The sequence below is a fragment of the Mirounga angustirostris genome, unplaced genomic scaffold (assembly GCF_029215605.1).
Source record: "Mirounga angustirostris isolate CCGP_5_RB_7025 unplaced genomic scaffold, mMirAng1.0.hap1 SCAF_1, whole genome shotgun sequence".
NCBI classification, from domain to species: domain Eukaryota; kingdom Metazoa; phylum Chordata; class Mammalia; order Carnivora; family Phocidae; genus Mirounga; species Mirounga angustirostris.
Window position 1 is genome coordinate 187,106,247 of NW_026991709.1, and position 7,795 is coordinate 187,114,041.

The following is a 7,795-nucleotide window of genomic DNA, read 5'->3' on the forward strand; positions in this document are numbered from 1 at the left end:
TTATGATTTTATAATGATGATGATTATGATAACTCCTACTCATGTTTATACATTTTAAGATAATTTTCTATAAAGAATCTCATTTAAATTCCATCTAATGATATTTTGTTCTGGAAATGCCTGCAGATTCTCCAGATAACAGTATTTTTATTGTAATAAAGCCTTAAATATGAGGTGGGAACAGCATGATAATGTTATTACTACCCACACAATTATTATTTAATAAAGATGAAAATTAATAGTTCCAGCATTACTTCATGCCCAGTCTTACATAACTTTGAAAGTAGGCTTCTTGACTATATCCTGCTGTTTCTTACTTCTCAGCTTCAAAATATTGAGGAAAAACTGTCAGAATTAAAGGGAGAAAGGCAGGGAGGAGCAAGATGGCGGAGGAATAGGAGACCTAAATTTCGTCTGGTCCCAGGAATTCAGCTGGATAGGGATCAAACCATTCTGAACACCTACAAACTCAACAGGAGAGCGAAGAAAAGAATAGCAGCAACTCTCTGAACAGAAAAGCGACCACCTTCTGGAAGGTAGGACATGCGGAGAAGTGAATCCGAGGCGATATAAGGGAAGATAGACGGCGGGGATATGCAAACAATAAATCATGGAACACTACATCAAAAACTGATGATGTGATGTTTGGTGATTAACATAACATAATAAAATTTCAAAATAAATAAATAAATAAATAAAAGGAGAAAGGCAATTCCACAATTGTAGTGCTGGATTTTAATATTCCATCACAAGAACTGATAGAAAAACTAGACCAAAAAACTTAGTAAAGATGTGGAAAACTTGAACTACATAATCAACCACTTTGACCTGATTGATATTTATGTTACTATAGCAGGAACTACAGAATACATGTTCTTTTTAAGGGCTCATGATACATTCATAAAAATAAACCATAAGCAAGGTCATAAAACAAGTCTCAATAAATTTAAAGGGAATTAAATCATACAAAGTTTGTTTTCTGACTGCAGAGGAATTAAATAAAAAATTAATAACAATACAATATTTAGAAAAACCTTCAATACTTAGAAATTAAACAACTTCTAAATAATTCATGAATCAAAGGAATCACAGGGAAAATTAGAAAATATTTTGAACCATCTGATTAAAGAGCATATCACCTGTCAGAATTGGTGGGATGAAGCAAAAACAGCATTCAGAAGGAAAATAAAGCTTTAAATTCTTATATCAATGACCAAAAGTTGTATATTTACAAGAAGATAGAATAAGGGCAAAGTAAACCTCAATAATAAGGAGAAAAATATCAGGATAAGAGCACATCAATTAGGGATGCCTGCATGGCTCAGTCAGCTAAACATCTGCCTTCAGCTCAGGTCATGATCCCGGGGTCCTGGGTTTAAGCTCAGGGCTGTCTGCTCACTGAGGAGTCTGCTCCCTCTCCCTCTGCTCCTTCCCTGCATTCTCCCCTCCCCAGCTCTGCTCTCAATCTTTCTCTCTCTCAAATAAATAAATAAAATATTTAAAAAAATAAAAGGGCCGATCAATGAGATAAACAAGGGAAATTAATCAATCAAAAATTTGGTTCTTTGAAATGTTCAACAAAATTCACAAACCTCTAGTTAGGAATGATCAAGGGAAAAACAAAACACAAATCACCAACATCAGGAATTAAATAGGTGTTTTTGTTACAGATCCTAAAGGCATTAAAAGGACAATTTAATGTTATAAACTTTATGCTACATTCAACAAGCTGGATAAAACTGACAAATTTCTTGAAATATACAACTTACCTAAACTAATTCAAGATGAAACAGAAAATTTCAATAGCTCCATATCTATTAGAATTAAATACATTATCAAAAATCTTCCCACAAATAAAACACCCTCTAGGCACAGATGATTTTACTGGTGAAAGCCACCAGACATTCAAGGAAGATATCAAACCACTATTACACAATTTTTATTAAGAAACAGAGGAGAGAATACCTGCTCACTCATTTTATGAGGCCAGCATAACCCTAACACCCAAACCCAGATGCACTGATACAAAATTCAGAAGCATTGATAGAAAAATCCTTAGCAAAAAATTAGCAAATCAGATGCAACAATATAAAAAGGATGAGATATCATGACTAAGTAGCATTTATTCCAGGCATGCAAGATTGGTTTAACATTAAAACCCAACTGATGTCTCTTTTTTCTTGCCAGACCTGATACCTCCATTTCTGCCAAGAGATACCAAGGCAGACAAGGTAGAGTCTTGCAGAAGAGCCTCCACTACATCAGGTGGCCTTGTTCAGAAAGCTTCTTTGTCCCCCCAGGCCTCAAAACTCCTCCCTCACTCAAAGACAACAAGGCAGCTAAGATCTCCCTCACCAGGAGACATCTGGTGTCCTGGCCTGGGGAAACTTCATTTGTCCTATCAGACAACAGCAGAGGAATCAGATAACCCAAGCAAATCAAAATAACATCACAAATTCTCTGAAAATGAAACTGCAATTGAAACCATAGCCCACAAATGTCATCTAAGACCCACACACTAAACCTAATTAAGGTGACTGACTGCCAAAATAAAATTTACATAGGACCCACAGTGTCCTAATTAAATAGACAAAATGTGCAGAATACAATTGAAAATCACCTGAAATACCAGAACTAAGAATATCACAATGACTGAGAAATAATAATCAACTGACCCCAAGATAAATTAGATTTTATTTATTTTTTAAAAGATTTTATTTATTTATTTGACAGAGAGAGAGAGAGAGACAGAGCCAGAGAGCACAAACGGAGGGAATGGCAGAGGAGAGGGAGAAGCAGAGTGTATGGAATGAAGCTAAAGCAGTGTTGGCAGGGAAATTTATAGCACTAATATTTATACTAGAAATGAAGAAATGAAGAAAGATCTGAAATCAATAAACTACACTCCTACCTCAAGGAATTAGAAAAAGAAGAGCCAAATAAACTCAGAGTAAGTAGATGGAAGGAAATAAGAAAGGAGCAGACATCAGTGAAATTGAAAGTAAAAGAACAGTAGAGAAATTTAATGGGAAAAAATTTCATCCTTTTAAAAAAAATCAATAAAATGGATAAACCTTTGATAGGACCTACAAAAATAAAAATATATAAGAAAGAGGGGTACCTGGCTGGCTCAGTTTGTGGAGCATGCAACTATTGATCTCAGGGTTGTGAATTCAAGCCCCATGTTGGGTATAGAGATGACTTAAAAAATACATATTTTTAAAAATCTTTAAAAAAAATATATGGGGCACCTGGGTGGTGCCAGTGGGCTAAGCATGCGACTCTTGGTTTCCGCTCAGGTTGTGATCTTGGGGTCATGAGATCAAGCCCCACCTCAGGCCCCACACTCAGTGGGAGTCTGCTTGAGATTCTCTCTCACCCTCTCCTTCTGCCCCTCCCCCTATGTGTGCGCATGTGCTCGCACTCTCTCTCTCTCCAAATAAATAAAAAAATAAATCTTTTTTTAAATGTGTATATATGTGTGTATATATATATAAAAGAAGGAAATCCCCTAAATTAGCAATGAAAAAGGGGATATCAGTACAGATCCCACAGCCATTAAAAAAATAATTAGAATATTGTGAACACATTTATCTTCATAAATTTGACAATTTAGAAGAAATGGACCAATTCCTTAAAACCACAAATTACCAAACTCAACCAATAGATAATCTGAAGAACCCTCTAGGCATTAAAGCAATTGAGTTCATAGTTTAAAAGCTCCTGAAAAAGAAATCTCCAGGCCCACATGTGTATGGTGATTAACATAACATAATAAAAAAAAAATATGTATACAGTGCTGTAATAAAAAAAAATCCTTAACAAAATGTTATCAAACCAAATCCAAAAGTATGTATGGAAAAAAACTATATGCCATGACTAGTGGATTTACTCCAGTTATGCAAGGCTGATTCAACATTTGAAAATTAATCAATATAATCTGCCATTATCAACAAACTATAAGCAAAAAATTAAAATATATATTTATAATATATAAAAGTATTTATAATATGTGTGAAATGTATTTTTATATGTTAGTTGCAACCGAGAAAATAAAATTAAATTCCTTGTACAGTATTGCTCCCAAATACAAAATACTTAAAAAAATCTACCAGTGATAGCCAAGAGTTTTACATTGAAAATATTGATGAGATTTCAAATAAGACCCAAATAAATGGATATATATATACACCATATTCATGGGTTATAAAACTAAATGTTGTTAAGGTCAATTCATTCCAAGATGACCTACAGATTCAACAAAATCCCAATCTAAATTTCAGTCCTCTTTTTTATAGAAATTGACAAACAGTCCTCAAAATTAAATGTAGATGCAAACGCTCTATATTTGTCAACACAATGAAAAAACAAACAAACAAGATTGGAGGCCTCACTCTTCATTGTATAAGAGTGCTTCTATGCTATTTCTATTATTGCATTCATCATGTTTTACTGTAATTATTAATATAATGTATGCTCCTTGAGAATAGGGACTATGTCTTAATCATCTCTTTTTTTTCCAAACTGTATCTAGCTTTATTCAAGATACTTTTCATAGGGCACCTGGGTGGCTCAGTTGGTTAAGCGACTGCCTTCGGCTCAGGTCATGATCCTGGAGTCCCAGGATTGAGTCCCGCATCGGGCTCCTTGCTCAGCATGGAGTCTGCTTCTCCCTCTGACCCTCCCCCCTCTCATGCTCTCTCTCTCTCTATCTCATTCTCTCTCAAATAAATAAATAAATAAATCTTTAAAAAAAAAAAGATACTTTTCATAAACAATCATGGTATTTCCAGCTGGGCATGGGCAGATGGTCATTAACAGTATACAACAACTTTCAAACTCCCTTCTTCAATGGACTACCAAGATCAGAAAGCCACCTCATGTGATGCTCTGAACAGGGAGAGTTTAGAGTGAGGGTTGATGTTTCACATTTAGCATATTGTTCAACAACTTCTTATAAACCAATCCTGACTTTCTGGAAATGAAATGAAGATGGCAGAATTATCCATCTGAAGATCCACAAGCTAAAAAAGGAGCTCTTCGGAGGGACACCATCTCCACGGTGACACTGAAGAGTCCGGATTGCCTGACATACTGGAAGCCATGTTTTGGAGTCAGGTTCCAACAGGTCTCTGGGTTTAAGGGAGTCAAGTCTATGGTGAAGACAGACAGGGAGAAGAGGACATAAAAAAATGAATTTTAGCTTTTTCTCACCACAGGGCGTTTCTGTCAAGGTGGCTAATGTGTGTCAACATCAAGGAATCCCTCCTCTTGGGAGCCAAGAGGAAGTGTCTCAAAAGTAGAAGGGAAAGGTGTTTCCCCCCTGTATCAATCTAGCTTCGGAGATACTCTATTAGTAACGTATGTCCTTCCCCCAAAACAACTATGAAGTGTTCTGTGTGCTAACAAGATAGCTTTAAAGAAAGTTGAAACAAAATTCTGCATTTTTAGAAAACTTGATAAAAAAAAAAGTATTTCAGGCTGTACAGTCACCGCAAGTACACAGGTATCACTTGGCATCTCCAGCACCCTTGGCTTTCTGTGCCTGGTGTGTTTTGGCATCTCTGTTTCCTGCAGGGTTATTCCCATCCCTGACAGCATCAGTGTAACCCCCTTTCCCTTTGGGTACCTTCTCTCCCCTCTATGCAGGGGCCTTTTTAGGCTTGGACTCTGGTTCTGGAGGAACAGATTTAGCAGATAACATTGCAGAACTTCACCTTGGCTTTGTTACCTGGAGCCTCCCCTTCAGCCTTTCTCTTGGGCATGGGGACGACGGGAGGATGTAGCTGCTGGATGCAGAGATGCAGTGGTGCGGGCTTTGGTCAGTCTGGAGAGGTCGTTCTGGCCTCTTCTTTACATTGCTCCCATCATCTTTGTCTTAATCATCTTTCATCTTAACACAGCATAGATGCTTTCAGTACAATGTGTTGCCCTGGTTAAAATAATGACCATTTTGTAGTTATAGGATTTTAATTTGAGAAAAAAGGAAGACAGGGCATGTAAATCACTCAGCATGTGGGCAGGAGTTTCTGGTGATAACATCAGAAATGTAGCCAACTTTTTCTCTTTCCAAGAACAAGTTACAGAATCTTGGGACTCTGGTTTCCATTTAACACACAGGGAACTTTCCTGGAGGTAATTCAGTGAGTTTGGTTTTACATCAAGGAATTACCTGGAATCTGGCTTTAGCCAATCCCACATTAATTGTTCATGGTAAATACTGCTTGCCAACTTTCATCTTTGTTTATATTGGCTCTGATGATTCTGAATATGTATCACTCAATTCTTCAAGGTGAAACAGAGGGACCCCTTTCAACATTTAAGGTGAACTCCTCAGTTCTAAGTAACATCAGCCAATGGATTTTATATCTTGCCAGTTCTCTAATACTTTATTCTTAATCCGCAGCCCTGTGAAGTTTTATAAATAACTTTGATAAATCCAAAAGGCCATCCGCTTTCTCTTCACAGAAGTTGCACATTGGTATTGGTCCATGTTTGTGTATTTCCAACCATTCTTCCTACCCAAAATTGTTTGTTTGCAATGAGATTTGGTCCAGTTTAGTGTCCTTTGAGATTACCCATAATGGCTTTTGAAATTGTTTGTTGTTTGATTGTTTATCTTTGGGAAACTTCATAGCACACTATTGAAGTCATCCCAGTCAAAGCCTGTTTTTCTTTCCATCAGGTCATTAAGGACAGTGCCAAATCAAGTATAAGAAGTAGCTTTTTCCTTCTAAAATAAACAAAGATGCTCTTATTTGATTTCCTGGGTTTCTCATTCTCACATTTTCTGATTCAGAGTATTTAAACATTGTAAAGGTAATGCAAAACAAATAATCTGTTCAGATAAGTAGATCCAACATTCTCTATTCTGAGGGTGGTTGTGGGGATACAAAGAAGGCATGTGCTTTAAATGATCAGATTCAGTCTCACAGGTAGCATCTCTAGGTTCATGCCATAGTCTATAGGTAGTGTCCAACCAGTCAGTGTTTGCTGAGCATCTGTAACATGCCGTGTTAAATGCTATGAAGATTCCAGACATGAAAAAGATAAGGTTCCTAGACATATGTATGCAAAGAAAGCGAAGAAATATATGATAAGGATCAATGGAAATGTATGAATTAACACTGTTGAAGCTGAAGGGTGAAAGAAACTTACAATTGGTAGACTCTAGAAGATTTCATGGAGGATCATGGTATTTGAACTGTACCTTGAAGGATGGATAATAGTTCCATTGGGAAGGAAGGATATGCCAGGTGGATGAAATGGCACATGCAAAAGCCTAGAAATGAGAAAGTCAGAAAGGGGCCAAATCTATCTGTCATGGACTTTGTGCAGGGTCTTCTGGTCAGCAAAACTTCAGTTTGTCAGCTGTTTCATTCATAATGGTGAAGAGATAGGAAGCAGGAGATATATATATATATATATTTTAAAGATTTTATTTATTTTTTTGAGACAGAGAGAATGAGAGACAGAGAGCATGAGAGGGAGGAGGGTCAGAGGGAGAAGCAGACTCCCTGCCGAGCAGGGAGCCCGATGCGGGACTCGATCCCGGGACTCCAGGATCATGACCTGAGCTGAAGGCAGTCGCTTAACCAACTGAGCCACCCAGGCGCCCGCAGGAGATATATTTAACCAAAAGTCACCTCTTAGGGATTTCTTATTGGAAGAAGTAGACTTTTTTTCAAAGAACTGTTTACTCAGTAGAATTAATTCAATGCAAACATTTTTGCCTTGCACGCTTGTCATATAGTGGGCAGATGTTTCCTGTCTGTTGAACAGAGTTGAGAGAACC

General features: G+C 37.0%; 1 pseudogene; it reads right to left on the minus strand.

The window, feature by feature from the left end:
* Positions 1 to 5,509: 5,509 nt before the first annotated feature.
* Positions 5,510 to 5,765, minus strand: LOC123834769 (non-histone chromosomal protein HMG-17-like; annotated as a pseudogene).
* Positions 5,766 to 7,795: the final 2,030 nt, after the last annotated feature.